The sequence below is a fragment of the Canis lupus genome, chromosome 1 (genome assembly GCF_011100685.1).
Source record: "Canis lupus familiaris isolate Mischka breed German Shepherd chromosome 1, alternate assembly UU_Cfam_GSD_1.0, whole genome shotgun sequence".
NCBI lineage: Eukaryota > Metazoa > Chordata > Mammalia > Carnivora > Canidae > Canis > Canis lupus.
In genome coordinates, this window is record NC_049222.1 from 111,888,265 (window position 1) to 111,896,767 (window position 8,503).

The window sequence follows — 8,503 nt, forward strand, 5'->3', positions numbered from 1 at the left end:
CAGAATGCCGAGGGCGAAACGTTTTTAGTCTCACCCTCCAAAAGTGTTGCGGTTGCTGGGAGCTAGTTGTCTACACTTCCTCGAAATGCCAGAATGGAAGGAATCACGTAGTCTCGACTTCTTGGGTGGTTATGAGGGTTTCTACACTAAGAGTCTGCGTTGCCTCTGCCTGAGTGCTCCGAGAAATTATTCCATGGACACAACTTCCTGAATTCGAAATGCCTCCAATTGTGACAGGAGTATTGTTGGGAAGGGAACCGGTGAGGAGATAACAATCTTCAAGAAATTAACGGGGGCGGGGGGGGGAGGGCAGAAAATAACGGGGAATGATTGCTTAGGCGACACAAGATAATTGAAAGGTAGATGAAAGGACGATATGAGGCTAAAACAGGGTTTAAAGAATGGGTGGGATTGAATGACTTGGGAGAAGCGGTGACTCCTATGCCAGACCCTGATGTACCACAAGTTTAGTAGAAAAAACAACTTAAGACAGCCGAACTGGAAGCTTGTCCTTATGGAAAGTCGCTCTTGCCTCACTTAAACTTTTTATTAGAATTATTATCCCTACTTCGGAGGTGAAAACGTCAAGTTTCAGTGAAGCTACAAAATTGTCCACTATCTTCAAACAGGCAGAACAGCTGCAGAGCTTGACACTGGAGTTATGCTGATTCCCAAAGCCTCTGATTTAACGCCAAAACACTGAGGAGGATTCTGTAGGTGAGGGAGCATGTTCCAGCATTAGGAGTTTTTTTCCTTTATATTTCTGGTTAAAATATCTTTATTATAGTTAGCAATTTTAAAACACATAAAAACTAAAAATAGTATGAACCAAAATAAGAAGAAATGCACCTAGAATCCTTCCCCCTGGGGAAAAAAAAAAGGTTTGTCTCCTAAACTTGTCTCCATAAACTTACATATACCTATCAACATACTTATTTGATTTTTAAAATGAACTCTCATGTTCTCTATTCATTTTTCTAGACTGTGTAAACTAAACATTTTCTAGTATCAGTCACTGAAAATCTAACTCCTTTCAAATAATGGGTGTATGATATTGCATGGAGCAGATTGAGAATGAAAACCACAACAGCCCCTGACATCTGGAAGCTGGTGTGGCACTCACAAATAGGTCATGTTGTTCTCCTTTGGGATAGTAAATGAATCACTATCCTCAAATGAGTGTTCTCTGAGACCATGGTGAAGTGAGACAAAACAAGGCTCCTTCTTAATTCTGTTGAGACAGACAAAAAACAAGATCACTGTGCCAGCCACACAATGCCAACATCCCCCTTTTGCTGGTTAAGTGACTGCTACTGCGTTATCCCTTAGATCTTTATCTTTGTTCCAGTCTGCCTTCACAAAAGATGAAATTTGTTGAAATACTCCATCTTAGAATTGCTCTTGCTTTCTGAAAGTATTTAATCTAGAGTGAACCCTGCTTCCTTAGGTCCTCCCCAAAACACCAAACAAGCCTCAAATGTTGTAATAGATTCTTTCTTTTACCCTCTTTTTCTTTGGATGCCTCATAGTTTTCCCTAGTGGGTGTACTCTCTTACTGCAGTAAATAATAAATCCAACTTGTCTAACTATTGGTGTGTTTCTGGATAAATTAAGTAAATATTTTGGCACATTCCCAGATAAATAGTAGGTTTGCTATGACATATGAAGCTGCAATGAATATCATTTTATGTTCTTCTGGGACAGACAGAAATTTTTGGCTAGTGAACTATCAATCACAAATCACTCCTTTCTTAATCTCTTCCATTTCAGCGAATAGAAAAAGCTGAATGCTCACTTGTCCACCTTCCTTGCAGCCACACAAGTCCATGCATGCAACTGGCTAATAAGATACTGTCAGAGAAGATTACAAGGTACAGGGGAGTAGGGACCTGTGCAACCATAATCTGTCCAACAGTTTGGTGTAGTGCACAGGGTCACCAAGGAATCACACCATGGCATGGTGGAAATGCAAGGGTTTAACAGCCTTGTTGCCCCAGGGTGGTGCTGGCTCCCCAAAGAGTAAGGTGGCCAAGGTGTTGGCCACCTTCTGGTCACATGAGGACAAACACGATGTAGATAATGTTCCTTCCTTGTTAACAAGGATGAATTACTGCAATGCGTAAGGATTGGAAGTATAAGAGGTGGGTCCTTAGAAGGGCAGAGAAAATACATCTAGTTGTTTGGTCACCCTTGCACTCCCACGTCATCCACTAACTCCCATGGTATCTCTAAGGTTGCAGACAATGTCTGAGAGGAATAGAAGGCCCTGTGTGGGAAGCTCTACCCAGTTTGGGTCACTTGCCAGCCTCAAGTAAGACCTATTTTCATGCAGCATTGAACAACTGATGACATTGCTGAAAACAGGACAGTTGAAATGAGATCTTTTCTGGGGGAGGAATTAAAAATTGAAGTACAGGGGCACCTGGGTGGCTCAGTGGTTGAGCATCTGCCTTTGGCCAGGGCGTGATCCCGGATTCCTGGGATCGAGTCCCACATCAGGCTCCTTGCATAGAGCCTGCTTCTCCTCCCTCTGCCTGTGTCTCTGCTTCTATTCCTGTGTAAAATGGCATACGCATTTTTTCCAGGCCCTTGTAGGGCTAAAGATTGAACTGGTGACATTGGGGGTTTTCAGGGTGAACATGGTTACTCGTGGTGCTTATCTGCTGTGTGGTTTATGTACCTAATATGCTTGTGGGTGGGGTCCTTTGGGATGTTTCAGGTACTGGTTATTCTGGTTCCCATAAGTGAATGCAGAATGGGCACTCATTTTGGCTGCTTTTGGCATAAAATGTCACCACCTTCTGAGGGGGCATGCCCCCTCATGGCAAAGAATTTGACCCATAACAACAAAGACTCCTGCCTGCCACATAAGTTAACCAGGATGCAATGGGTTTTTGACAATACTGCATATCAGATAGGGAAAAAAAATAGGGCACCTGGGTGGCTCAGCAGTTTAGTATCTGCCTTGGGCTCAGGTCGTGATCCTGGGGTCCTGGGATTGAATCCTACATTGGACTCACTGCAGGAAGCCTGCTTCTCCCTCTGCCTGTGTCTCTGCCTCTCTGTGTGTGTTTCTCATGAATAAATAAATAAAAACTTAAAAAAACACAAAAAACCCTATATCTTTTTCCAGAAGAGAATGCAAAGGTTGGGTGATGTTCATTCTTTCCCTTTGCTATCTTGTACCTTAGATACTTTAATGTAAATTAATATTATTACATAATATATTTGATGATTTAAGAAATAAGAGATGGAAGAAAAAATACTTGGGTAATTCATACACAAATATATTAATAAAAAACAAGAAATACTTATATTTACAGTCCTCATTTCTGCATCTAGTCACATTGTCCTAACTAGTATTTATAACAGCTCTTCTACTACTTACACACATTCCCTTTGTGCTCAACAAGCACTTCATTTGGCTGTGGTTCTTTTTAAAAATTTTTTAAAAGATTTTATTTATTTATTCGAGAGAGAGAGAGACACACAGAGAGAGAGAGAGGCAGAGAGAGAGGCAGAGGGAGAAGCAGGGTCCATGCATCGAGCCCGATGTGGGACTCGATCCCAGGTCTCCAGGACAACACCCTGGGCTGAAGGCAGGCACTAAACCGCTGAGCCACCCAAGGATTCCCTGGTTGTGGTTCTTTACCTGTAAATGAACCAAATGTTCATTCTTGAAGGGTCTGGGGCATTAGTTGACCTGCCTATATTGGGTTGTTTTACTTTTTAAGATTTTATTTTTAGGTAATCTCTACACCTAATGTGGGGCTTGAACTCACAACCCTGACATCAAGAGCTGCAAGCTCTACCGACAGCCATCCAGGTGCCTCTGGGTTGTTATACTTTTTCAGTAACTTTAATTACAAGGTATGGTAGTTGTGACATCCTAAGGGTTTCCTGTATTCCAGGAATACTCTATCTCCGTGGAATAGCAGCAGCCTAATTTTCCCTTGGTTAGGATTAATTACCACAGTCAGTTGCCTGTTGTTTCTGAGGCATGAAGATCCCAAAGTGGTTGGCAATGCTTCAACTTCCTATTCAGTGGAACTGTTGTTTTAATTCCTGATGGAAGCATTCTTCCCTTTGGAAATACCTCCACACCAACAGAGTCTAAAGGCTTATGGACAAAGTGTACAAATTTGCTGGGATAATAGTGAGGGATACTACGGATAATAGTGAGGGATACTAGGGATAATAGTGAGTAGAGCCACTCCCATTTGAACCCCTTTATTCCCGCACCTCTATCTTCCACCTATGGATAAAACAGTATCATATACTGGACACTGATTTATTTTTTAAAGATTTATTTACTTATTTTAGAAAGAGAGAGAGCATAAACTGGAGGGGCAGAGGGAGAGAGAGAGAGAATTCTGAGCAGACTCTGCACCAAGCACAGAGCCTGATGTGGGGCTCAAACCCACAACCCTGAGATCATGACCTGAGCCGAAACAAAGACCCAGTTGCTTGACTGCACCATCCAAGTGCCCGTGGACACTGATGTGGACAATATACAGCAGCTGGGAGGACAGTATGAAGCCCCACAAGTTATTGGCACCTAATTGGCGGTGTAACTGAGGCTTTGAATGGCATTTCACCATACCATGAAGCCAAATGCTTCAGGATGATAAGGAAAATGGAAAGTGTCAGAGCAGCTTACATGGCAACCAAGACCTATTACAGAAACTTCTCTTGTTCTGGGCCCAGTCAAAAAGTTTTCAGAAAAAAAAAAAAAGTTTTCAGGTTGCTCATAAAAGGCAGAGTGACACACCCCAATTAGAAATATATTACCTTGAGACAGCTGGGTGACTCAATGGTTAAGCATCTGCCTTTGGCTCAGGGCATGATTCCAGGATCTGGGATTGAGTCCCACATTGGGCTTCTTGCAGGGAGCATGCCTCTCCCTCTGCCTATGCTTCTGCCTCTCTCTGTGTCTCTCATGAATAAATAAAAAAATATTTTAAAAAGGGAATATATTACCTCTAAAATCCAAAGAGACCCACTAGATAATGTAACTCATTTTCATGGGAAGGCTCAGATGCAACATGTTCTTCACCTAGAAGGGATAGTTCAACATACCAACACCACTGAATGCCTGGAAATTTTACTGGAGATGCAAGGTCCCTGAATATTTCTAGGATTTATTCCCACCATCTGACAGGTAAGTTGCTATATCTAAGGTAGTTCCTACTGCTTGTTCACCTGATCTAATCAACATAATATCATCAATGTGCCAATTGACATCAAGGATTCAGTCACTGAAAAAAATAAAGTTTATTTCCTCTCTCAGTGGACACTCACACTGGTACATAGACATAGGTCCCTTAGGGGAACCATGGGGAAAAGATTAACAGCCCACATTTTGCAGTACAGAAGATCCCATCCTCAAGAAGACCTGGCCTCCACTCTCCTTCAGGCAAAGGATTCTGGGTTTCTAAACTGGCCATGTCCTAGAATTGATTTAAGAGCTGTGACTCTGTTTTGATGAGTCAAGTTAGACTTCTGTTTACTTGACCTTAAGCTCTGCCACTTTTATGTAGATCAAATAATTGAGTAGATTTCCCATCTATCTATTCACTATGAACACCAAAATCAACAAGGAAAGGTCAAGCCAGTGCATGATGACTTGAAGCTTTTGGGTCCTTAATGCTTGAGCTGGAATTTGAGGCCATGTACTCATCTTCCCTCCACACTGTAGTTAGGAATAACCCCCTTATGCTCCTTAGTTTGTCCAAGATATTCTAAGGTAACAACTCCTGGTAATCCAAAACCTTGTCTTCAATAATTCTTTAGGAGTATCAAATGTATATTTCATATATGTTTGCCATGTCACACCATTGATTACCAATGCCCTATTTTCCATGGGGGAATGGAGTCATTAGTGCCTTTAAATCTAGTAAGATGCAAGAACCAATTCTAGAAAACACAGTTCAGAAAATTTATTCTTAATATTCTGTTCCTTTAGAACTATTTTTGGAACAAAAATCCTTTTTTTCATAAAGACTCAACCAAAGAAAAAATTATTAGGAAATAATGATATTTATTCCAGGAAACTGGCCTACTAGATTGTGGGGCTGGCTTGGCAAAGTCAAAACCCCTAAGAGGACATCAGGAAGACCAAAATGGACCTCTTTGTCACAAGCTGAAGATGCCATCAACAGGCAGGAAAATGCTTTCTCTCAGTGAAGTTTCAGCTCTGCCTCTAAGGACTTTTGTTATATCAGGCTAACCCAAATGGATCTAGGATATTATACCCTACTCAAAGTCAATTGATTCTGGACTTTAATCACATATTCTACAAAATACCTTCCTAACACCTAGGTCTGTGACAGAATAACTGGGGACCATAGTCTAGATGAGTTGCCACATAAAATTGACCATCACACAGATCTTCATCAGCAGGAAACTGGTTAAGGAAAAAATGATACTTGGTACACCAGAATACTATGTAGACACTAGAAATGAGGTTGTAGGTCAATTTATTGAAGTGACCTTCAAGAATTGTTTCCATCTAGCAAAAAACTCTAATTAGAAAATAGTATGTTTTAGGTTCCTTATAAAATTCTATACAACTCTTACTTTGCACGCTCATCAAAATATTAATAGTGGTGAATTTACCTACTACCTCCCACTTTCTTTTGACTTTCCTCTACTGATGTACTTCTTTTCAATGTCCAGGTATTATTCTCATCAGTAAAAGAATATGAAAGTATAAATAATCCTTTCAAGAATTAAATATTTGTATTAAGACATGGCAAATGTAACAAAATGTCAATCTCCAGATGAGTTAAGGCAGAGGTTCTGAGACTGCTAACTTTACAATCAGTCATAGTGTTGTCAAATAAAAAGGAAATATTGTGGTACTAGACTCAGATCTTCAAATGGATATCCCGCCAATTTAGTTAGATGTTAATAACCTGGGAAGCCTCTTTTGAAACAGAGAAAAGATGACCTCGAACAATTTCTATCAAATGTAGGTAAGTTCAAAGCTAAGATAGGGAAATCCCTAGGGACCACATAAAACAAGTGAATTCCATGGTCACAAGAGGGAACTGAAACTGAATGGCCTCACTAAAGATCTGGAACTAGATACTATCTAAGAATTTACTACTGAGTGTGGTTGGGATTTTAGACCTCGTGCACTCTGAGACATGAACATGAACACAAGCCAGCCAGTCTCAGGTGTTGTTGCTACCTGTAACCACTTTAAGAGAACCCCAGAAAAAAAAAAAAGAGAGAGAACCCCAGCTATGCAGGTTAGGTGTAAGCCCTACTTGTGGTCTTTTCAGTTTTAGAAGTTAAGGACTTTTGGCTTAATCTGATGAGATTTATTACAAATAATTAGCTTGGCAATGACTTATTCCAGTATTTGGTGACAGTTTAAATGCCACCAAATACTCCTTGCCAGAGAATATTACTAGGAATATCCAATTCTATTTTATGTATGGATATACATAGAACACACACACATATACACAGAGATTTATGAATTTTATTATACTAGGAAGGCTATGGTCTGATTTCACAAAGCCTGTATTATGTTCTCCTGATATTACATGTCCCTGACATTATTTAAACAGTCCCATGATACTATGGGAACATATGAAATTTAAAGAAATCCTTATCGGTGAACACTCATCATTTCCATTTTAAAAATTGTAACTTTATTGATGCGTACTCATCTTTTCATTGTTTGAACTTCATCATCATATATTCCTAGTGTTTTTTTCCAGATCAGAGTTACACATTTCACATTCTGTTATATACTGCTTTTCAAAAGATGTATATTGTCATCAAGAAGAAAAACATATAACTGCCATTTCTGCAGTAGTATTTAATATATTTGATGAAACCACCAAATCCCAGATTTTTCTATTTATTTCATGAGGATGAGGGAAGAATATGGGAAGCTGTCCTTCAAATTTCACATAGCAAAAAAAAAAAAAATATATATATATATATATTAAAAAAATTGGCATAGCTTCTACCAGAGAAGTTTGATTTTTAAAAAATGCTACAAATTAGAAAACAATCATATCAAAGATTACATGGAAATGCAGAAATTTAAAAATCAATGATGAACTCAAAACTAAGAAAATTTTTATCATTACTAAATCTCTTTTAATGTTACTTTGAACCCTTGCCTTAACATTGAGAAAATTCAATTAAGCTGTGTGCAGTAGCCAGTTATTGCAAAATTAAAATTGTTTCAGTCTGCCATGTGAGAAAAATCACAAAATAGAATCGAATTTCTACTATATAAACCAATGGAACATGAAATCAAGATCCCAAAAATAACCCAACCTCAGATCGATGGCTGAGGGAATGCCAGGAGCCAGCTGCAGTAAGATACTACCAAAATAATGCTGTGGAATGCAGTGATATATATTTCTGCATTTCAACTGTTTCTCTGAATTTTTTTCTAGTTTCCTTTTCCAGATACAATTTTTAAATATCATACATTTTCTTTTTGATTCATTTAAAATATTTTGTCACTACTTTC